Source organism: Chiroxiphia lanceolata, chromosome 7 (genome assembly GCF_009829145.1).
Source record: "Chiroxiphia lanceolata isolate bChiLan1 chromosome 7, bChiLan1.pri, whole genome shotgun sequence".
Taxonomy (NCBI): domain Eukaryota; kingdom Metazoa; phylum Chordata; class Aves; order Passeriformes; family Pipridae; genus Chiroxiphia; species Chiroxiphia lanceolata.
Window position 1 is genome coordinate 12,892,044 of NC_045643.1, and position 25,371 is coordinate 12,917,414.

At 40.1% G+C, this 25,371-nt stretch overlaps 1 long non-coding RNA gene across 1 annotated transcript in view; it reads left to right on the top strand.

Annotated features, from left to right (window-relative positions):
• Window positions 1–4,167: 4,167 nt before the first annotated feature.
• Window positions 4,168–25,371, top strand: part of LOC116789461 — a 38,654-nt gene continuing 17,450 nt past the window's right edge. The window contains exons 1-2 of the long non-coding RNA XR_004358037.1: window positions 4,168–4,596; window positions 5,898–6,014. This is a non-coding gene — a long non-coding RNA (uncharacterized LOC116789461). The remainder of the gene's footprint in view (window positions 4,597–5,897; window positions 6,015–25,371) is intronic.

Consider the following 25,371-nt stretch of genomic DNA (forward strand, 5'->3'; position numbering starts at 1 on the left):
TTAATGTTACAAAATTATTAATGAAGAAAAAATTTATTTTTGTTACTGGTCTGTTTCATAATTCTTTTTTAAATTGGTATATTGTAAGATATCTATGCAAAAATGTTATGTGACGCATTTTTATTTAAGAATGTAATATGTGTAATAAACAGTAGAATGTGTTTGGCCTGACAGTGTTTAGTGTGCCTTGTATATTATTTCTTTGTGAAAACTTCTGTGAAGAGTGAAATGACTTTTGAGCATCAGTTAAGGCTGTGGTTCTATAAACAGTTACTGACATAAAAAGTATAACTTCTTAGCATGCTTTCGCTTATCAGAATCACAGTTTTGGATTTAAAAAATTTATTTTAATGTGGTTTATAACAGTTCAAGTGTTGATTGTTTTCGTGCCGTGTCACATGTTGCTTTTGCAAAAGATGCCCAAGAAGGAAGTTCTTATTCTTAAAGCTGACCGGATTTGGCTTGTATAATCCTGCTTCTTTTGGAATCAGTGATTTCTCTTATTTGACAATTTACACTCGTTGAAGCTTTCAGCCAGTATTATTTTTGTAACAGATACAGAGAACACTTGCATTTCATTTTCCATGCTCAGCTTTTAAACATTTGTCAGTCAGTGGTCAAAACAGGACTAGACTTTAAGGCTCCTGAGAGCTAGTGCTATGCTCTGGTCTGGGTCTCACCAGAGTGCAGTTTTCTCTTTCCCCCACCTCACTCATTTAGTCTCCCTCTTTAATGTCTGCAAAATTGCAACACAATTGAGTCCACCTGGATACTCAAGTACTAAAAATGTATTTAGGCAGTAAAACCAGTTATTTCGAGCACAATTACTTTGCAGTGTCATGGCATAAAATGAAATTACTTTTTCAAGTCAGGCCAGTATCCCTTTAGGTTTTTGCTGCCTTGTGCTCACGTACTGCAGCAACTTCAGTGGGCATTGCAGCAGAACTATTCTACCTGATGCCAGCTGGCTAGGTTTTATTTCTGGGACAACATGCCTCACTTGGCCTGTTGGGAAACCTGCTAGAACTGTTTATGTCAGACAGACAAAGGATAGGATTCTCTTCCTGATGTCTGCATCTAGAAGTCAGATGACCATTCTGACCTGCCCATTTATACTCCCTCTGTAGCTAATGAAGAGAGACGCATCCAGAGGTTACTCACTTCAGGCGACGAGTCAAATGGAAAAGGAACTGGGGTGGTGTCAAGCATTTCTGGAAAACCACATTGTTAAGCTGGAAGACAAAAGTTCCACTGATGGCCATGGCTGTTCTGATTGCTCAGGCTGTACCAGAGGTTTGATGACGGACGTGATTTGTAGTGTTTGGGTGTATGTTAACAAACAGCTCTTGAGCACTGGAAAAGGGCTCAGTATAGGTCAAAATTTTGTGCTTGTGTTCCAAATGGTCAAAACTGCACCATGCTCTGTCTGCTTCAGTGTGGCAGTGATACCTTGGTGTCGCAGAGTGAGAGTGATTGAGGCAGTGAGTTGTCACAGAGCTTTTGGCATCCTTCTGTGAAAATACAAGGCTGAAGAAACCAGTGTCTTTGTTGTACATTGAAGTATTTGTCTGATGTAGGTATGAATGGAGTTATGTTCGACACAGAATTAGTTCTGCAAATAGAACTTTGACTTTATAACATCTTTCTTGTAAAGACAAGGTCTAGGTTCCTTCACTTTCTCTCTTCCTTGAAGACCTCTGGAAGCTTTTGACATCTCACCTGCCTTGGTATTTTTGTCAGTTACATATGTTATATCTGTACATCTAGACAAAGATACTTCTAGAGTAAATTAGTTCTTTGCTCCCCACCTGTGAGAAGGACTTCCAAAGAGTTCTGGAACAACCTTTTGAAGGATACTTTAGGGCAGCACAGCCTGGAACCCTTTTAGAGGTATGATTATCAATTACAGGTAGGCATATAACCAGTTTGTTTTCCAGGAACTTTCAGAAAATACAGTGCTTTGCTATCACTTTCTCTGAGATGCAAGTAGGTTATTAGTCTCAAGGAATAGCTGTCAGACACTTGCCCAGGCTGGAGGCCAGGGAGAGGAGACACTGTGAATGAACTCATTCCCTCTGAAATTGTTCAGGTAACACAGAGTCACTCACCTTGGACAACTCTCACTGTTGGGGTACAAAGTTCTCTGAGAAAAGAAACATTTATTGACTTCTGGCTTTAAACTGAATATGACCCTCCTGTTGAGCTCATTTGATGCAAACTCATCATGTGCAAACTTTGAATGACTTTTCAGACATAGAGTCGTAGAAGAGTTTGCCTTGAAAGGGACCTTAAAGCTCATCTAGTTCCAACCCCCCTGCCATTGGCAGGGATGTCACCCACTAGATCAGATTGCACAGGATGCCATCCAACCTAGTCTTGGACATTTCCAGGGGTGCAGCATCCAAGCAATTTGAGCTGAAAAAAAGAAAAAAGACAAATATTCCTTATGAAAATTAAAAATGTAGAATTTTTTTCCCCTCTTTCTTTAATTTTTTTTTTTTATTTTTGGCTTTACTCACGTGTTTCTAGTAAAATGGTAAATAATGAGAACAGCATTAAAAGTGAATGAAAGCAAAGGTTTGCCACTGGAATTATGTTATTTTACTACTTTTTACAAATATTTGTAGTACTTCCAGGTTTAATTATTTTTTTAAGAAGTAGGTCAGTTTTGATATGAAATAAACAGTTTTTCATGAACAATTTCTGGCTGGAAGTCTTTCCAAAGGGCCAGTAACAAGCCATATCTCTTGACTGAAAGCTTGTGTGCCTCATCATGTACCTCTGCGGTGCTGAGAGATAATGAGGGTTATTGAAATGATTGCATTTAGGGGCCTTCTGTGTCTGTGGCTTGTCCATTGACTGCAGCTTTCTGGAGATCTTTTGTCTGAAACCGTAACAGCCTGTTTACAGAGACCCTTCGTTATGTACCCCTATGCAGTTTCAGATTCATTGTCTGCTTCTGTTTTGGCAGTTTAATGTTCACTGATGGAGAGGCAATAAAACTGAACAAAACAAAGATGTGCTGTAGCTAGTTAGTCATGAGTTTAAAATTCTTCAGGATTTTGGAGACTTTTCCAAACTCAGTCAAATTTACCTCTATTTGCTGAATTTCTGCTGGATTTTTTGGGAATGCACACAAGTGGAAAAGGATAGGTGTACTTCAAATTCAACTTGAAATCCCCAAATAATATGGAGTGCGGGATCTAGAAAGCAGAATCCCATTCCAGGCAAATATTTGCCTCCTGGTTTGAGGCTCCTATCTAGTATTTTTGATTTAGAGTTAGTCAAAAGGCAGTGTCCCCTCCAGGATTCAGTCTAGCTGGTGTCATCAAGCTTAGGACCAGTGCTAATCTCACGAGTAAAGAGAAGTATGGTCAAATGATACCATTTAAAACCATTTTGGAATATTCAGGAAGGATCTTTTGAGAAATGGGATCTTTGAGAAATGCCCTTCAACAAAAGCTTCTTACCCTTTTGACAGAAAGCTGCAAAATAAACACAAGTACCTAAAATTCAGCTATTGGCCTTGGCCTTCTGACATAAATATTTTGGTCTCTGAAATAGAAGTTTCTTTCCATCTCTTTCCTGTGACCCTGAAATACCGCAGCTAGCTGATGGTGCAGAAAGAACTGCTGCAAATAAGATAATTTGGAATAAGAAAGAGGGCACAGCCCTCATAACCAAAGAGTAACACCTAATGCTCTGGGGGACAGCGAGAGTTGCCAGTTCATGAGGTTCATGAATTTTGGCACAGAATGGAGGGTCTGAGCTACAAATCTTTGTCTCCATGTAAAGTCACATGAGGAGCACCAAGGCATCACCTCAAACTACTCTGAAATCCCAAGTAATGATTAATAAACCTTAGCTGTTTCCATTCTACTTTTGTCTTCTGATGCTTGCAAGCATTTCCCCAAATTCTCTCAGCCCACTCCTCATCTCCCCCCTTTTCCATATTTTTATGCTGCCAGATGACAGTTTCCCTTCTTATCCCAAGAACATGATCACCCCTTTACATTTAACTGATTTGTTGGTATTTAATGATTCTATGGCTATTCAAATCTATAATGATTATCCATTAATTGATAAATTTTCTTCATTGCGTAGGATGAGTTAGAGGGAGATAAAGTGCATCAGGCAGTTCGACCACATGCTGGTGAGGCAGTGATGCGACACCCAAGGGACACCTGCTGCTCCCCTACACAGACACCTGCTTTCTAAATCATGCCTTAAGCGCTGTGCCAGTGCACAGCACAGGCCCAGGAAGGTGACAGGGCTGGGATGAGAGGGAGCAGGATGTGCTCCCTGCCCTGTGAAGAGCAGGGACCACGGCAGGGGCCTCTCTGGCACCACACAGCCGAGGCCCTGAGGAGAGGCACGGAGCCCCTCAAAATGGCGCCTGTCTCCCCTCATGTCTCCCAGCAGGAGCCGGCCTGTCCCTTCAGGCACCTTTTGGCATCGACTGCAAGCACCAGCCCTATTCAGTGCTTGAGCAGTGCTTGAGTGCTTGGAAATAATGCCAACAGCAGCAGGAGAATTAAGGTCAAAGGGAAGCTGAGGATGGCATGTTTTCTTCCCATCGGATGGGTCCTTTTCCTGGTACGTGGAAGTCATGTTACCCTCTCCCTGTACAGTGATTCTGTCACCCTTCTTCCCCCACCCCATACCTCACTGTTTTGGGGTCCCCCCATGGCAAAGCTGTCCTGGCTTTCTGCAGAGCCAGGTTTTTGTTTTCACAGTGCTGGTAACCAAAGAATTATAAATTGCCATGGTTCTTCATGGTGGGCACTGCTATTAATCCCTTGTCTTCTTTTCTCTCAGCATTCCTGGTGCTGGGTGCCTGCTCCCCCAAGCCACAGTGCGGATTAAAACCAGCCACCTAGGCATCCACAGATCATATTTTCATTAGTAAACTCAACCAAGGTCCATGGTCCAGTTGTCTATATTGCTAAATTGACCCCATCAGACACCCCCCGCAGCACTGCCTGTGTAGGGCTCACAGTTGGCAGGTGCCCAAAGGCACAGACATGTTTTGGGAGATTGTGTGGGGAAGGGTAAGAGGTTTCACTGGTGTGAGACATAAATTGAGCTGAGCCAGACAGCCTCAGGAGGCCCCAGGTGTGTTTCCATGTCTGTACGAGCACCACCAGCACTCCCACACAGTGCCGTTCCCTCCAGCAGCTGCTCTTGGCCTCTCCCGATGACCACAGCTGTCTGCGAGGGGAGCACCACGGGCTCACAGGAGCTGTGTCACTGTGATCAGGTGTTGACCAAAAATATCTGTACTGTGAGAAGGTAGCTGTGCTACTTTCTGAACATGGCCCCTGACAGCTGGGCCACTTTGGCTTCGTGCCACAGATGTCCAACATGGTGCAGAAGCTTCCAGATGTCGGCTGTGCCAGTAGGAGCTAGGATGGCTGCCAGGCTGGGCAGGCCTCCTCCTTCTCCTGCTGCTGCCTGCACTTGGTGTTACTGGCAGTGAGAGGTAAGTGCATGCTCCAGAAGGAAGTCGTCCAGCTACAGTGGACAGGTGAAAAAAACATCCACAGGCTGAGTAATTTTGTTCAGCCCAAAAGACCAGCCCCTGGGTAGTTGCTGCCTGACAAACTTAAGGAGGGCAGTTTTCTCTTTGATGTTAGTGGAAATTACATTGTATACATATCAAGGGGAGAATGTGCCTCTAATTAATCAGAAATCACTGTCAGTAAGTCACGGTGTTAAAAGGATTTTGGCCACTAATCCTTCACTTTTCAGAAACACCCCATTTCAACATCAGGAAGGACTTGCTTGAAAGCTACTTGAACATAGTCAACATCACTGAGGATACTGTGTGTATGTTTGTCTCAGTTTAATAGAGAAATGCATACTCAGATTTAAATGCCTTCTCGATTTATTTACAGAAGAGAAAGGGAGGAAGAGGACATTGAAGACAAAACATGCAAAGAAAATCTCAAGTCAAGTTTGATTTTAAATAGAGCAAGATGTTATGAGAAGCTGTATGGTGAGGAACTGTACCAGTAAGTAGAAATGCCAGATTGATCCTATACCACCGCACACATTTTAGGTAAATATAAATAGCACAAGTGTAGCATGCCCATGGAATTCACTTGCTCATGGCTCTAGCAGAAACACAGCAAGGTGTTAACATCTGTGTAGACATTTTGCCTGGGCGATTCTGCTGTGAAAGGCTAATGCTGGTCTCCTCTTTCCACGGGGGGAGTAGAGATGGTCCACTTAACAGAAGTTCAAACATTAGGAATAAGCAGTGGGGAGAGAGCTTTTATGGACAGTAGCCAGGCTCAAGGAGGATGGTTTGAACTATCATTTGTTATAACTGGATTCTGTGCTAAATCCAGGAATTTACAAGCTAGTCTGCAGGGGACTTGAGTTGACTTTGACACCAAATCAGGAACAACATCTCTCCTTGATCAAAACCAAATCCATGTAACTGTAGCCACTGGTTACAGTACCCTTTGTTATAAGTGCATCAGCTAATTTTTCTCAGTAAGGTAGAGAGTAATTTCATTACTCCATGTGTTGATTTTTCTTAAAAGAATTTGTAAATAGTTTCAGAAAAATCCACAGTTCCAGCAGAAGAATGTGACCCTCCAACAGTGCTATGGTTTTTATTTGTTTGATTATGGTGCCAGTTGTCTTACAGTGTGATGCGACTGAAAACAAGAAGAGTCTGATGCCAAAATCACTTTATGCTCATGATATTTTTTGTTTTGCTTTGTTTGGTGAAAAATTATGGCTGGTGAAAATACTAGATAAATCAAGGATGTTTATGATTCTTCCTTCACATGCCATGTGCCTCACAGCTGACCAAGAAGAACTATTTGAAACAGAGGACTAAAGCAGTTTCTACACCACTTTAAGGTATTCTAGCTGCTCTTAGCTGTGTTGAGCATCTCCAGCTGTGGGTGTGATTACACACCTATTAAGCATCAGACTAATATCTATTTTGTGTGCTGGCAACTGTCAGAGTGAACAGGTAATCCCCATCACCATCATTACTGCTTTATGTGTGGACACACACTCATGCATGTATATTTATATATGTGTATACACACATGTATTTAAAGATAGGCAAGTTCTTATGTTCCCTCCTTACCTTTCTGGTGGTACCATAACACAATCCTTAAGAATGTTTTCCTACCCCCACCCCTACACTTAAGCAATGTGAGAGAGGAGAGGAACAAAGCTCTTCTGAGTGTAATACTAGTGTGGTGTTAATAAACCTTGTCTGCCAAGCCAGATACTCCTGCGACACTGTAAACCTGTCACTTTGGCCCAAATTCACAGTAGAACTCAATACCTAAATATCCTTATTGATATTGGGAGTCTTTAGCCTCCCAACAACTTCCTAAATCAAGGATGACTGCATTCTACTACCAGACAGGGGTACCTGCATTAAAGAAATTATCAGATTCCAAAGACACAGAGGCCCCAGACTGATTTCCCTGGTCTCACCCGTCTGCTAATCTGTTTATAACACCATGTAGTTCTTGGTTTATATCATCTTCAATCAAGTTATATCCTGTTGAACACCAGCTTCTCCTTAGTTGGCTGCCAGCCTGCCAAACTGATAGCTTCAGTGGCAGCACCATGTAGGTGAGTTACAAATATAGTAGCTGAAAGTACGGCATTGTCCTCTCCATTGTGTTCTTTGTTGGATTTGTGTGATGCATCACACAGTGGCTGTGTGTAATCTGGAAAGGACCAAGCATGTGCTTATGAACTGGATGAGCTCTCTGTCTCAGTAGGACTTATTTCTTTTCACACAAAGACATGTAAATTTAAGGTGCATATGTATTTCAGTCTTGGTTGAGGCCATGCTGATGTATGCAGTGTGATTCTGGTATGTATTTTGTGATGCCAGTGCACCTCTGCTCTCTCACCTGGAATGGAAGCAGTGCTAAGAATTCTCTGTCAAGGGTGACTGCAAAAATCAAACATTTTGAGGGTAAGGAAAAGCAATATTAAGAATATTTTTTGTTTGATAGAAAGCAGACTTTTTTTTTTTTTTGCTGTATCCCTCAAAGTCTATTGCCATAAAAGACAAAAAAGTACCATGGTTCTGTAATACAGTACGTGCTACTACACCATGAGCTACTTAAGAAAAAAAGGAAGATATGTATGGAATAGGTTGTACATGATATATCCTTGGAAGTGCTTAAGGGGATAATCCAGTCTCTTCCTTTCTTGAAGAATTGTAGGGCGCAGTTCTTCAAGTTCATGATCTGTATAATATATGGGGAAGGCAAAGAGAAATTAGGGTATTTAGGTAGCAGTTATTCAATCTGATGTTTTTGGAAAGAGCGATCACTTCCAAAGAGAGGAAGATGTTAAGTTCCAGCGTGTCTGAGCAGATAGATTTTTATGGACCACTCTTCAGGGCTGAATACAGGAAGAAATTATTTTTCTGAGAAGTTGACCCTAGTCTGGTGTCTGAGCTAAAGACCATTAAAAGTACTAGGCAGGTTTTCAACTTGAGTACAGTTTAAACTGCAACTTTAATTCTCTGTATGGAGTATGGAGATTTTTTGATTAATACCAAACTTTTTTAATTTTGTCATAAAATAAAATAGATTTTTTTAAAAAAGACACCAACAAAAGTGCTAAAAGACAACCAATCTAGTTACAACACTTCTGTTAGCAGCCATTCTTTTGGCCCCATAAGGAGCAGACTCCATGGTTCTGCTCTTCCACATAGTTCTGATTTTAATAAGAACAGGAGGTATATAGAGAACAGAACATTTTCTGAAGGGGACCAATACATACCTCAGCATTAAAAATGTAGTAAATTAACAGTCTTCTCCAAGAACTGCTCCTTTGTATGATGGCAGCTCAGTGTACTGTATTTCCTACAAAATCAGAGTTTATGGCTAATATGCTGGTCAGATGTTACACGTACATTCATGCCAGTGATGGCAGTAACAATGGAGATATTTTCAAAGCTTTACACAAACTTTTCCTTTCCATTTCTCTTTAAAAATAAAAGTGTACTTATCAGTCCACCTCAAGCACTTTTTTCTCCTCATCTAACCGTCACCAACTCCCTCAGCACCCCGTCAAGCTGTGTGGAATTTAAGAGATTCCAAGACCTAAAAACATGTGATATCCTCTTGGATTCATGTTTAATGTGGAATCTCAGTCTGAGTAAGGCCTCAGGATAAAGCATTTACTGACAGGGGGATGGCAAGGCAGTCGGGATTGTGTAGGCGTGCAGAACTGAGGAACTAGGGCTGCTCAATATGTTTTTAATCAAACTAAGAAATACAGCCATTGAATGAATAGAGCTGATTGACATGGGGAGTTCCTTGTTCTCCCCTTCCATCTGCAGCCTTTTCAGTAGCAGAGCAGAATAAAGAAATTTAAAAGGAGACTGGGACACGTATTTTCAAAGAAATGTTATACAAAATAGAAGCAAAATCCTCAATAAAAGAAAAATTGTTCTTTTGCTACAAAAAGCCTAATAAGGTTTTCCATGTTCTTTCCACAGAAAAGAATCAAACCCCCTCTCACAATTTCCAGTGAACCAATGGAAGGTTCAGTAATGGAATAGCTGAAAAAAATTCTAAGTAGAAATTGTTTTTTGTTATCATTCTCCTGACAGGAAAAAAACTGCTAGAAAAAATCAGCTGTCCCACTGCTTTAAAAAAAGAAAACAAAAAAAAAAGAAAAAAAAATAGAATTGGGCTTTGAAATGTCTTGATGATAAAAAGGGAGCATTTTCAAGGGAAAATGCAGCCCTGATCTAATTATGGAAAAGAGTTCGCAGCCACACAGCTCTGACCTCATCACACCATGCAGGATCAGGCAGTGGATTGTCTGCACTGGGTAGGATGTGAGTAGTGAAGTCTTTGGGTAAAAGAGTGTGTCTGCATTTCCACATACCTGCTTTTTCTCCTATCAGCATGTTAACTGTGTATCCAGTTATAAAACATGGGAACAAAGATAATGGATGACCTTGAGGATAATTAAACTGAAATCACAGTGGTCTATTCTGAAGTAGGGAGCTAGGCAGAGGAGTTGTTTAAAAATAGGTAGATGGCCTACTAAAATAAATATAACAAATAAAAATATTAAAATAAAAAATATCCAGGTCTGCATACCACAAGCTTAAAAATAATAACAGGTGAAAGCAGAGTGTATGACTGTGGAAGGAGAATTTGACATAATAGATATTCCTGAAGAATGAGGGAATTCAATGGGATATTGTAACATGTACTATAATCTCTAGAGCAAGGACGGGTTAGGTTACAGAGTGAAGGGGAGGAAGGGGACTCTGCAGCTGCAAGACCATTCTATATAGACAAGAATTCAGTAGGTGAAGAAAACCAGATAGTAAAATATTTATCTATTAATGGCTGATAAAAGCAATTGTAAGTTAGGAGTAAATAAAAGGGACCACAGTGTAACTCTGAGAAACCTCCTCCAGGTAAGAAGCATGCCTAAGAGTAGCTTGCTAATATTCAATTCATAGAGGAAGAATTTTCTAATAAAAAATAAAAAATACAAGCTGAAACAGAGAAGCAAGTGAACAAGCTCTAAAACTGCGAGTAAAGATATTCAGTGTTAGGCTGAGCAAGGAGTTTTTTTCTGAGTAGCTTATAGTGGTCACAAACAACATACAGTAGATTTTAAAGTCTAGGTTGTCTAATGACTGCTTCTCTAGCTTCCCACTTCACATCCTTACTTTATGCTGAAGTATTTTCTAAGATATTCTTCTTTCTGCTATTCCCCTTCATATCTTCCACAAAACAATTATAACAACAATCCAGCTGTTTTCTTGCTGCTGTTGATATGTGCAGAAGACTCCCACACCACTGTGCAGATGATAGACCAGAATGTCTCAAAGCATCCTTGAGCTGCTTAAACTCATATCTTGCACATGCTGAAATCAAGGAGTTGAAGTTAGGAGGGCTAGGAGGCTACTCCACAGAGGTTAAGGTCAAGCATATGCACAGAGTTCTTTGTAGGGAAGGATGTCCAAACATCATGCAAAAGCTTGAAAAAAACCCAAAAACCCCAAACCAAAACCCCTGTATATTCACAGTCACAACAAAGATTATTTGTATTTGAAAAATGATGTGGCCAGAGCCTGATGCACAATGGCTAATATTCCATAATTAGGTTAGTCTTACTGGCTCTCTACTGAATCCAACGAATACCAAAATTAAATTAAAAGATTTCAGAACAGATTTTCTGTAACTCTAACATCTCATTCTGGGTCCTAAATAAGTAGGTGCGTGGTGTGCATCATACGAACTGGACGGCAAAGCCAAGCTCCACCAAGTAACTGCAAATCCATGTTTCAGAGTCAAACTCATTGGTATCAGTGGAAGTTTTGTCTTAACAGTGAAAGTGGATCAGGTTCCACTCTGGGCTAATCTGTGAATGCTTATGGTACTGATAGAGTATCCTAGGAGGAGGAACATTTTTTAAAAGTGCAGGAAAAGGAGTCGGGAAGAAAAGAAATAGTAGTAGCTTTAAAAAATATTTAATTAATTAACCCCCCTTCCCAAGTTCTTACTTCTTTTTGTTCTACCAAACCATCGATTTACTCAGGGAGTTTTCATCAGAGTGGTTTTTGCATATACAGGCAATTAGTTCACTGCTTGTCACAAGTTTGGCTATCAAGTGATACTCTTCAAGATTTATTCCTCCTATGGAATAACAAGCTGGAAACCTTGTGATAAAATGAATCTTCATGAGCAACCCTTATAAAAACATGAGATTATCTTTAAGGAAGTGATTAGATTCCTTTCAAGTACTGCAAGTGAAATACACTCAACTTGAAGTCCTCCAGTTAATGAATTACATTTCTAGAATTTTGTTCCCTGGAACTCAGATCCAAAATCACAACTTCTACCAGCCCTAGGGCTGGATCACATTTCTGTGAAAATCAGAATAATTGCATTGGCTTTACAGGCAACACATGCAGGCTCATAATGATGATTAAAAGATGAGACTTTTCTATTAAAATGTTTTCAAAGGATTGGCAACATTTTTCCACATTTGCAACATGTAGGAAAATTCTTTTGTCATGGTCACAAACCCTTAGAATTAGACAGGTATTCAAAACATGTCCTGGAGACGTGGGAAGGATAAAGTTTTGCATATCAGTTTTATTTCTTCTTTCATTTTGTTTTGTTTTACTTGCTATTTGTGCAGCTTCTTGGTGCTAATTTGTGGTTTTCAAAAGCATAGTTATGTAGTTACTTAATAGAAGATAAACAATCGACTAAAAATCAGTCCTATGTGTACTTAGCCCTCAGGCTTTCAGAGAAATTTAAATGGTTCAGAAGTACAAATTCCTGTTAAAAAGATGGGAATATGCTGCTATTTTTATAACCTATTCCCACATCTTATTATTTAAGTAATTGTGTCCTCGCCCACCCACCACGTTTAGGAAAGAAAAGAACTTTGCACAGTTGCATTATATATGACCGGGAAAAAAGAAAAGGGGAAATTAAAAAAAAAAAAAAAAAAAGGAAAAGAAAAAAGAAGAAAATAAGGCACACAACCGTAGGACTGCAGAAGAGAAGAGATAGCCTCTAGTTCTGGAAAAACTTCCTGTTCCTAAATAGGTCATTAATCATGTACTTGAAGTTAAGCACACACTTATGTGCCTTGCAAAATTGGGATATAGGAGGAAACTGTGTGCTGAGTAGAACATCCTGACTTTGTTTCTTAAAACATCTTCTTGTCTTTAAAATCCTGTCCGTTCTGTCTGACTGGAGAATTGATAATCACAGGACAAAATCGATCTAGGCTCTGGAGCAACTGATTACTGGCAGGTCAGCTGGAGCATATCCTGAGCTTGGGGCTAATTAGTGGAGTTTTCCAGTTGTTAAGGGATCTGCTAGAGAAGACTATGAAACCCAGCACTTGTATTTCTGATTTTATCAGTACTGGCACAGAAATTGGGAACAGATCCTTATACGTTACATCCATCCTTACTTGCAAGTATCTGAGTGAAAAAAACAATAATTAATGAACAGATTCTTATTTACATTCTGGTACCTTTGTATAGCTGGGTAGAAAGGCCTTCATGTGAGAATAAACAAAAAAATGACACTGAACTATAAAGTGGTATAAATAACTTTTCTGTAAATGTGAATCTGACCTCAAGTTTTAGGAGCTCCAGAACGAAAGAATAACATTGTTAAAAAATAAAGGGGCAGAGAGGCTTAAATTCGAGTACCTAATTGCTTTGCAGACATGCAGCACGCAAAAATAGCAGGCAAAGACTTGCTAGGAAGAGTAAGACAGTGAGATACGTAAAGACATTTACCCTTAGGTAAATCATGAGTAGTCTTCCTGCAATCAACGGCTTGGTGTAAGTTGATCCTGGAACAAGATAAGACTGAGATAACATTTGCTCAAGTTACCTGCCTTATTATTGGAGCGATTGTCGGCTGCAGCTGCTGCAGCACTAGAGGATAAAAGGAGAATGCTTGAGAACTAATTAACAAGTTACCAGCGGAGTGGGTCTCATTATTTTGAAATGTAAATACTTTTGTTGATTAAATCTGGACTATTAGCTCAGCTCTTTGAGCTGAAACAGGAAATTTCATCAAAAGTGAAAAATGAGGAAGCAAGGAGCTTTGTGGTGTTAATGAAATAGCTGATCCTTTGGGGAGTGTCCCAAGAATGTATGGAGAGCTAAAAGCAGGAGCTTTTATATTTGAAGTTACCCTCTGCAACTGGAGCTGTGAGAGGCTCTTGCTCTCTTCAGACTATGCACGAAGAAAGACATAACTTACACTGACCAGCAGTTACCAAATAGTAAGTTTAATGATAAGACAAATTCCTATTCAGCAGAATCTTGGTAATGTTTCACATAAATGTAAGTTCTAGCACAGAACAAAAGTTTCTTCTCAGATCCTTACCATAGATTTTTTGTCTACCTAGGATGTCTGGAGTTCCTGTTCATGAACCCAAATTTCTGCACACGTAAAAAAGGACATGTAGTGGATTTAGACACCTTCCCAACTGACTCATCATTACCTTAAACATTAAGAATAATCATTACCTTAAACACCCACTAAAAGGCACACTTTTTTATATAGGAGATCTATATAGGTTTATATAGAGCAGGGTGGAGGAAAACCATTGAAGTGAGCAAAACAATAATGGGTAACAAAGATTTCCTTTCAAAACTTCTGGTTCTGTGATGTGGATCTCTAGATCTGAAATATGTGTTCAACTTCTGAACAACATATTCTTGACCTATGTCAGGGAGCCAAGACCATAGCATTTGGATTTTGCAATCCACTTTTCTTCTGTCTTCTTTCCAGCATAGCAGGAGACTCCCCAGGCTTATTATTACCAGAAATTGCAGGGATCTTCTGTCTACCTTTGAAGACTGTTACGTGAAATACCTGTATATTGAATGACCAATGGAGCAATAGGATAATCTGAAGTATTACTGCACAGCTGTGCAGCTCAGCCACCTTGTCAAATTATCATACTCTGGGTGCTGAAACTTTTGCACAGTGAGCAGCATTTTTCTTAAAGTTTGTGGTGAAGGCTTTGGGAAAGCTGACCAAAATTGCTATTATGGTTTTATCTCCAGCATTACTATCACGGATTATTGCTCAAGTTCTGGATTAGCATTTGTTTTCACTGCAAAGTAAAACATGAAGTGAAAAAAGCACAGAGTAGGCATACAAGATAATTTTCATGTGTGTTTAATACAGCACTAGTAGAGCATTATCCAAAATGACTTATACCCTCTCCAACAATGATAGCTCTAGGAAAAAGCAAATATTGCCACTCCAGTAATGTTCGCCCAGCAATCAGTGAGTGGTATACAGCACTCAGTATGTCTTTGCTGCAGGAATCAACTAGGAAAATGGAGAACTGAGGTCTTCCAATTAGAAGTATATAATAAATGCTGACACTGAAGATGTCCACCCTGTGAATCTTTCATAAGTTATGCATTTATCTGATTCTTAGTCAGTACCACTTGAAACTCCTACTTCAGCTGACCACCTCCCAGTATCCATACCTTCTATTTTAACATTATCTCCCACATGTGAAAATAGATGTTTGTCACCCTAGGTCCACACAGCATTCACCAGTTCTGCCTCCAAACCCAATCAGTACCAGGTTTATCAGAGGACATAATCCTGTAACTTGGGAGATATTGAAAATATGCTACCAGGGAATGTTTTCTCCTATTCCTATGAACTGCATAGTGTCCTGATACAGACTTCATATACTTTGATTACATGGCATCCATCTTCTTCCTGCAAACTCTTGTTTCCTTCTCTTTGCTTGACTGATGCTAAGATTGGCCTTCCTGTGTACCAAATCATTGAGATTTGAAAATAAAAGGCTGGAGTCTTGCTTAAGTTCTCCTTCACCACTTTATACTGCTGGTGAGGCAAGGAAGGCAGTAGTCCTCTTCACACAGTGAGGACAGGAGTTCCAGCTCTTCTATGTCCCTGGAGCACTCAAAGCAGCTACAGATTAGTGATGTGAACCCCACACAGTCAGTGAATGAAAGCTGGTTCCAGTTGTTTGTGTCTGCAGTGCATGAGGCAGAACTTCTTACAGGAGAGATTCAGCAACCACTCTAAGCAACTCCATCAAGGACAAATTGTTAGTCTGATTCATGTATGCTATTTTATTATTCCATTAGCATTCACAAATGTCTCAACATCCAGCATTTTTCCATTACACCCTCTGTAATTTGCCACTGCTTCTCCCAGGACAAATATTTGCTGTGGAAAGATGAGTCTGATTACCTTGTATTTAAGACTGTAGCCTTTTCCTTTCCTTCTTTTCTGATAGCTTCATTATTGTTTTTGGCATCTGAGTCACAAGAAAGTGTTACACAAAGGGTATTTACAGTATAATGAGTTCAGTGTTGTTGAAAGCTAAAGTTCATTAGCCTCACATTTAAGACTATTAGAGCAGAGAGGCTGTAGTGAAGCATTGTGTTTGTCATTTGCACAGTGTTTCTGAAAAGCAAACAGCACAGATACTCTGGACACTTCCTGGCTTCCTTTCTATCCTGGGAGCTGATTTTCATTTGCAATAGAGTCTAGTATTGCAGAATGGAGACTGATGGAACCATTCAGCACAGTGTCAGCAAGTGCACATCACCTCTGCTCTGACCATCACCAAAGTTACCAGGAGAATGAATCAGAACGGATTTGAGCAAAAGATGTTGTCGGTACCATAGTGACCACGCAGTTGCTAAGGATGTGATTAGCACTCGAATTGCAGGAACGGGAGAGTTAATTGCTATGTCCTCATTCCATTTCTCTAGGGGAATACCTGTTTGCCAATTCTACGAGACAAAGAACCCTGCCTCTTGATTTTACAGCATATGAAGCCAGCACCTGTTTGACCCTAAACATCTCCGTTATTAAACTAGAATACATAACTGTTATCCACTAGGTGCAGCACATGCAATGCTAACAATTGCCCTCTTTATCCATTTTTTTTTCTGTATTTCTCCCTCCCATGCACAACACTCACTTACTTACTCACTTCCCTCTGGAAGTTTGATAGCCTTTTTTTTTTTTAATGTAAGTCTGAAATGCAGCTATTAAGCTGAAGAAGGCTCAGGGAAATGAACTAAAATGTCTAGTGAGGAGAAAAATGGCACTGAAAGGATGGGATAAAAAAAAAAATCTCAGGGTAATAGAGATTGATCACTCAATCTGTCCATGCCCTCAAATAAAACTGAGTGAATTTAACATGTTAGGTTACAGTTAAGAAGCTGAATTGTTTATGTGGATAAAATATAGTTTCAGATTATCATGGGGGGACATTTATTTATTTTTGCAGATATGAGTCTTTTAGGCAGTCCCTTTATGTGAGTGAAAATATGTTTATTTTCCCACTCCCTGCTGTTGTGTGTTCTATTAATATCACACTGGTTGCAATAGACGGATAAACTAGAAACTATTTGATGTTGAGTTGGTTTTTCACTTTTTCTCTTCTTTTCCTTCTTCAGGCAGCTATTTTTATAAAGCAGTTCAAAAGCCCCCAGGCACTTTTCATACAAGTTTTCCTCCATTTTTAAAACAGGGCTTAACCCTGCAATAACAATCCACAAGAAAGAAGTAGCCTATGAAAGGTCTGTGATGTCTTTTATCCCTTTCAGACAAGATGGAGGTGACACTGTATTTTCCAACTTCCCAAAACAAAGCATTGGGCAGCCAGAAGTGGCCCTGCTTCCAGCTGCTTCTATTTGACTAAAATAAAAGGAAAAAAGCTAGAAGCTGTCAAAAGAGATGCTAAAGTGAATAGGACAGGAGTGTTTCTGTGAGATACATGGGTCCCTGTTGTTTACCACTAACCACAACTACCATCTCCCCCTCTTTCACTGAGGACATTCCTGGTAGCTGCCACCACAGATGCTGTTGCCTCTTTCCTTATGGCAGAAGCTAAAGGGACACTGATAAATTTGTTCCTTCTTATGCTCCCCATAACCTCTTGGAGGTTGTTTCTCTTTGTTCTGCCATTCCTATGGCTCTGTTTGGATTTCAGTAAATTATGGACACTCCAAGCAGGGATCTGGTGCCATATCATGCTTGGCACTGTACATACAGACTACAGTGAGGATACTGAAGAACTTATTATCTAAAGAGATGATGCACAACGGGTTTACAAAGGAAATCAGTGGAGAAAATGAATGCAAAGTGTTCCCAGCTGAGCCAAGCAGTTCCCAGCTGAGGGAGGTGTCAGACAGAGGAGAGCTCAAAGTCTAGGAGTTGGAGCCAGAAGATCTGACTTTCCAACCTGACTTGGCTGGTTTTGCTCATGTGAAAATGAGGGAGGGAATTAAAGCACCCGTACTTGATGAAAAATGCTTTCCCCTTGATGGAGGCAAGGGGATTTTACTGGGGGCTCCAGGCAGTTATCTGTGGGCTTCTGAACTCACATAAACTGAATTGTGCTATTCCTGCTGTCTGTAGCAAAGCAGGATGGCAATGAAAATGAAATCTACTTCACCCCCTCAGCCAGCATGACCCAGTTGTCTTGCAGCAGACATCTATCAGGATGTTTGCTTCTGCCTGTGACTGAGCAGCAAGCCTTCTTTAGTGTTCCTGTCTTGGCTCTTGCTTTGTCCCCCATTTGTCTCCCATTTGTAATGTGTCACTCTCCTTGTGCTCCATGCTGTCTAGGTTGCAAGGTGTGTGCTATCTATGGGGAAGAGCACTGGCTTTGTTTTAAATGTCACTATACTTTGTCCAGCATGGCCCTGACCTCTTGGTTTTGGTCTTAAGAGCTACAGAAATAGAAATTAATACATAAATTCTCCCAACCTAACAATAAAGGAAGGGTGGGCTGGTCGTGACCCCATAATGCACGTGAAGACTCCCTAGGGGTCTTCAACCGTACGTTGTCACTCCATGATGGAACACATATTTTGAATGTAACCTCACCTGCTTTCTCCTTGTGGGCAAGTGCTTCTGTCTTTTTGTTCTTTCTTGATCATATATCTTGGTTCACATACAACCCATCCATGTCCTTGCCCCTGCCAGTGGGAGGACAGTAATTTTGAAAGGGCATTAACAGTCTTATCATTTTGTACATGCTTTAGATACATCATTGAAAGTGCCAACTCTTCCAAAGATACCACTGGGTAGTAAGCAAATGTTACATAAAGGCAAAGAGCTACATATTATGCTTCAATGGCTTAGGCAAACAGATAAGAAGACATGGACAAGCTTCCTGGAGAGGGAATCTAAAAAGACCAGCAACAGGGAGCTACAGATAGGAAGAATGCATTCGAAGAGAAAGCAGGAAATTAAGGACAGCTATATTGGTGTCAGTCCCACTTTCCTAAAATCCAAGGGAGATGTATCAGCATCTACAAATAAGAGCAAGATCAAGACATAAGAACTTATCCCCTCACTGCCTATTGCTTGCATTGAATATGCTGATATTATCTACTTTCTCAGTTACTTTATTCAGCAAAGGAAATAAGCCTGGTAAAATGTGCCATATGTCTTCCCCAGGAACAAGTTCACATCATCTGAGTGTTTTTGATCTAGGACATAATTTTCCTCTGGTGTTACTAGCAAAATCAGTGGCATAACCCTATGAGTCATCCTGTACAGCAGCAGTTTTTGAAGGTGTTCTTCTTTCTAATGCTGCATATCTTTTAATGTCTTTTTCCAAAGTCCTCAGGCCCTAGGAAGCCAATTTATAACACATCCCTTTTTAAATGCGTGTGCCAGAAACCCACACTTTCAGCATGTCAAGAATGGGAGCTTGACGTTAATTTCTTAAACCTGTAGCTGTAGCTGGGATCCTAAAATAAGCACCAGATTTTTCAAGAGGGATGAAATCTAAAGAGCTTCAACCCCTGCTCAAGAAATTATGTATTTGGTCCTTTTGAAAAGCCAGAAAATAAAATAGATGGGGTTTGTAGCGCAGGACTCATTTTCTACCATGTGTAAAGTGTTGTACTGCATTTTACGCTGGTTTCTTTTTAGAGTTATAGCCATCCATTAGAGAACTGGACCAGGGTCCAGGAATTTTCAGCACCTCTTACGTTTGATCAGATCTCTTGGCTGCACTTTCACCTTCTATAAAATCAAGGGGGGAGGGGGGAGGGTAAAAATCTAAGGGGAAGAGAGGAAATTATGATGGCTAGATTTAGGAAGCAGATTGAGATCTCCTGAAGAAAACGAGACAGAAGAGTCAGCAGTTATTGTGGGGCACCATAATCATACTGGACTAGAATGTGTGCAGACAGCCTCCCCAGGAAAAGGAGAACTTGCTCTTATATTTATACAGGGATGTAGGTTTAATTGTTATAGGACTGCACAGTCCTGATGTAATGACAGGGAAATTGCTACTCTGCTCTGTGACTCTGTCTTATAACCAGCCCTCTGCCCCAGAAATCATTGCCCAGTTACATTGTTCTGCTGGAGAAATTTCTGTTACTGCTCCAAAAATATGAAATATATATATATTCTACCTGGCTTTCGGAGAGCAAACTATGGCTGTGCCTGGAAAATTACTTCCTTGGCAACTATTTATACTAACAAAGCATGTTCCTTCTGTGCAAGCAGATCCCAGGAGGCAAAAGCATTTAGCATTCCATAACTTGGGATCACAGTGGCAAGACTGGGCCTTGGGGTTTTTTGTTTGTTGGTTTGTTTTGGTTTTGGTTTTTTTTTCTGTTTTTTGTTTTGGTTTATTTGTGGAGTTCTTATCATGACTAGCAGTCTCCTAAGCAACAAAATGGTAGAAAGAAAAATAGCAACTAGGCTAATAACAAAGCTAAGGGAAATCCCTGCCTGAGTCATTGTAGAAAAGGGAATTAGCTGTCCCCTTGAGCCTTGAGACACTTATTCAATAGAAAAATTGTTCAAGTTTATCATCCTGTCACCTGATGAAGATGTGGGATATGTGCTTAACAGGTCTTCCTAATTTTAGAGCAAAAATCTCTCCTTGCCTTGCCTCCTGCTTGCTTTTAAAAAAGCAGCATTTTAACAATTGAAGAGCGAGACAGCCCTCTTTTCAGCAGGAGCTAAATTCGTAGAGACCAGATTTTGTTCCCAGATTGGTTTTAAATGGGAAAAAAATCTGGCATTTCTACAGGCTTGCTCTTACTTTTCAAGCCACAAATGGGAGCAGAATCTGACTCTTCAGTCAATTCCGTAAGGGCAGCTCCTGCATAGCTTGTAGTTTCCTCATTTCTCTACACAGGCCTCATCTCAGATCTCTTCTCTCTGAAGGATGTGGTTTCTTAGGGCTGACGCTTGCTTTATCTCTAAGCATTTATGCTGATGCCTTAAGCATATTCCTACAAAACAGAAGATTGTTCAACTGTGTTTCTAGAGCGCGCAATGGTCAGCTCTGAGTCAACACTTCCACAGGAAGCCACAGTGCAGTAATAAGGTGTTTCAGTTTGTCCAACTTTCCAGAGGATCAAGGAACTCTCAGAACAACCTTTGGCTGAACTCAGATATGTTCAAAAACACATACCAATTTTTGAATGAGCCACCCTTACTCTAAATGTCCTGCAAGTTCTTTCCTATTTTTGCAGCCTTTCAGAACATGCATTACTTTAATCAACATGCAGTGTAAGTTGTACGTTGATCTTAGCTCTTCTTGTGTATTATTATTACATGGCTTCTCAGTATTAGAGTTTCTTTTTTCATCATCCCCTTGTGGTTTTGTTCAGGCCTTTTCATGTTGGTAATGCAATTACCAGCTATTTCTAATAATCCTCATCATTTTTATAGAAAACAATAATACAACCCAGCAGCAGAATTAACGAAGTCTAGTTTCCTCTGAAATTGTGTCCCTGCCCACACACAGTCTGTAACCCACTTCTGCACAATTTCCATCATAAGTGTACCAAAACCCACCCACAATTTCCTCTGCTCTTCTCTTGGAGAGGCCCTCCCCTTGCTCTTTTCAAACAAGTCCTAATTGCTGACCTCAACATACACCCCTTTCCCTCTTAAAGGCACTAACATGGGGTCTGTACTCCACACAGTCACCTTTTCTTATGGAGCTTGCAGAACTTCTTACTTTTGTGACCTCTTTCACATTGCCAGTTTGGCCGAAACAGGCAGCTGGTTCACGAGTTATTAAGGAGAGGCTGAGAGATGGACAGTGTGATCTCCCAGACCTTATTTCTTCAGGAAAAGAGGATAAAACCAGAAGGTGATTAGAGCCCAAGTGTTTATGTCTATGGACCTGGGTCTTTAGAGCCATCTTTATCCCATAGAGCTGGTGATTTTGTTGAGGAGTTATTATGTATACTCCTGCATATTATCTAATCATTACATTTTATCATCCACTGAGGACAATATAAATGTTTTAGTATAATAGTTGATTTGTCTAGTTGGCTGTGAGGGACTGGGAATTGCATTTAACCAAGGCAACAATTCCTTTCTTTTTTAAAAAGCTTGGAAGTTTCCAGGGACTTTGTCTGATTCCTGATTCCCCTCCCTTAGTGTTCCCTGTCTTGTAAATTGGCACATGTTGCCCACTGCCCAAGGAGTGGATGGCATGGCTTCCTGTCAGGCTGTCAACATAGTTCTTTTAATCAGTCAGGGATTTGTTGCCGAATGAAAGAAATCTCCCCCAGACATCTTTCAAGTGAATGGTTTCCACAAAATTCCCAACCCAAGTTGCCGTGGGAAAGTGGGTAAAAAGGTTTTAGAAATCAAGCTGTGGTCTCAAGCATGTTAGGATTTACAGGGTCACATCCAGCATTGCTAAGGCCAGGAGAAGTCTGATAATGGACTCAATGGGTGCAGGATTAAGCCCATTGCCACTTAGCTACCATGGTGACAGAAACCTTAGAAATTTCTGACACACTGCTGGTGTGCTGGACTAATTTCAAGCTTAAATTTAGAATAGTCTGTGCAGCCAGTTTAACACTACCATTTAAATTATAGTCACCTATCTTTTCTCCTTAAACATATTAGATAATACTTATTTACAATATTTACATCTTGGAGGTACATTGTGGTTTTACCAATTCTCTTTCTTTTCATCTAGAAAAAACGGCTGCTCAACAAAGAGGATGATTTCTCTTTAAGCAGCTTCTGTTTCTACACTTGGGTTTGGAAAATGCTGTTGTTCTTTAGTGAAGAGCCCTCTGAAATGCTGGATTTCTGTGAGGTCAGAACTTGCCACCTGCTCACTGTAACCTCCTCCTGACACAGCATCATATTGATGTTCCTGGTGGGTTTCTCAAAAGCATCTGTGTGTTTTGAAGCTGAGAAAGAGGTGCAGCCAGTAATTTCACTGGGTACTATGGTACCATGTCAACATTTGTGTTTAGTCCTCTAAGTAAAACCTGCTGCACTTCATAGAGAAATCTAAGGACTCTCTCAAAAAAATGTGACCTTTAAGCAGGATGTTTTTCACTAGAATACCTGTTAAACATACAATCAAATGCTTTTCATGGTTTTTCTTTGGAAAAGCAGAATGGGAAATTTGCACTACATTGCTAAAATACTATGTGTGAACAATGTGAAAGGCAAAAAATATTGATTAGATCTAGGATGCTATGTGTTTTTAGAGTAGCCCTGTGGTTAGAAAGTTTCTTTTCCTTTGAAGCCATTTCTCATTGTAAAGCTCTGTGTCTCAGTTTCAATAGTACAGGGTTGTGAGTAGGGCCCATTCTGTGCTCTGTAGTCCACCTTACTAGGTACCCTTACACAAGCTGGTTCTCTTTCCCTTCAGTTCACATGTGCTTTGTTGGGTAGTTTCACTTCCTACTAAAAGTGAAGTGAAGACTTTCAGTAGCCATGTGGGCTTCACTGTGTTGACCTCACTGGAGGTACTGTAGTCACATAAAAAAAATATTTTTGCTGTTCAAATAGAATTCAGAACTAGTTCTGCAGTAGGTGTTGTATTTGATGTACAGGAAGGTGAAATAAATGGTGTCTATCCCTGAAAGGTTACAATATGGGAAAGTGCCATATTAGCCTATTCAGAAAATAAATAACCTGTTCTTTTCTGGTCACTTTTGCATCAACATAGAACCTCCGAGAGGACCTTCATCTGGACTAAAGAATAACATAGCTAGATCAGTGGGACTGACCAGACTGCCTAATTTGAGTGATTCTACACAGTAGGTGTAGGGTTAGAACAAGCACTGTCTCAGCAGCTGTCTTGGGCTAGAGAACTCAGCTAGAGTTCTTGATTTTCCTTGGTAGATAGTCGAAGAACTCAGTCTTCTGCTGATAATATAAAGAAAGCATACAGTAGATACAATATCAGATTCCTAATAACCTGGACAAAGTCTATACATTACAGATGAAAAAAGCTTCATGACCATCTTATCCATACAGTTGCTAAGGAAGTGACAATTTCTGGAATTTACTCTTTTTTAATCCCTGGCATACTGTGTGTCACAAGATAATCAGTGGGTGAAGCCAGTGGCTGTCCTTGGATCCTTGAAAGTCCATGGGATCCACAGAAGTAATTAAGACAAAACAAGTATATATATGAAAAATACATCTGCTGAACAGAGTCATAAATATTGGAAAAGGTTGAAAACTGAAGATGAACATACAACTCCACAGTTTGAAGGGGGACACAGAAGAGAAGAGCTTGAGACTTCAATGACTCAACTAGGCACCCATACCCAGAAATGTACCCCAGAGATCAATCCAAGGAGATAGATAGTCTTACATTGTCCATTTCTAACTTCTTGGATCCCACACATTTCCATGTCCTTTAAATAGAACAGGGCTCCTATCAATCTCTTGATCTGTTCTCCTGGCACACACAACAGCAGTCCTATGTGCAGATGGCACCACAGGGGTTTTACTGACTTTTTCCCCTAAAAAACATGTCAAAACTTCTTTTGGATTCACTGCTTCTCCACCCCATCCTTCTCCTACTTCTTCCCATTTCTTTGCTGATTACATTGCATGACTTTTCTCCCACTTGTAAGATATATGCTTTATTTTATAACGTTTCTCATGCACTAAAAAAACTGCTAAGTCAAGCAGTTACCAGAACTGGAAGATCTTCCTCCAACTGGCACAGCCATCATGTAGTAGCCATCATGTTAACTTTAAGTACAGATTATTATTAAGGAGCTTGTATTACCTTGGCTGTTTGCCCAGCATGTCCTTGATAACTCAGAGTCACAAAAAATGAGTAATACTCTGGTCCTACCCAGTAAAACATAGGATCATAATGATGAAAATGGCCTTAGCATTCAAGAGTCCTTTAAATTTGGCACTCCAAATTATATGAAAAAATGGTTTAGATTGCTTTCCATGGTTTAGATTGCATTTCCATGAATAATTGCTATTAACCCTTATTCCCCTTCTTGCCTCTTCCCAAGACTGTTATTGATTCCCAGTTGCTTGGATGATAAGAATATCCTTGAATAGTCTTTTAGGGATTTAAGGCACTAACAAGTCTCTGAAATGAATGGGACTTTCTGGGTAGCAGATGAAATACAGCTGGATAGATTTCTCCATGCACAAGTAGCTCAATATCTGCCCCTGAGGTGGGAGCAATACCAAATAATGCATTTTGACTGTGCAGACTTGTGCAATCATTTCCCCAATAAAAATACATTCTCCTGGTGTGGGATGGTTTGTTATCCCTGAGTATTTATAGTATTTTCTTGTCAACTGTTTGACACTGGGCTGGCTTTCTCAGATTTCTACATCTAGATAATGATCCCTTTAAGTGTTTTCACAATTATGGTATAATTGGTTCAGACCAATGTCACTAGTAACTGGTGAAGCAAACTCCAACAAATTTATAGACAGTTCCAGTATTGCAAGTGTTGATTACAAGGGACATTGTTAATCCCAAGAAAAACTCATTTTCCAAGTAGAAGCTAAAGCATAAGCCCCCCCAAAACTCCATAAAAAAGATCTTCATTTGTTTCTA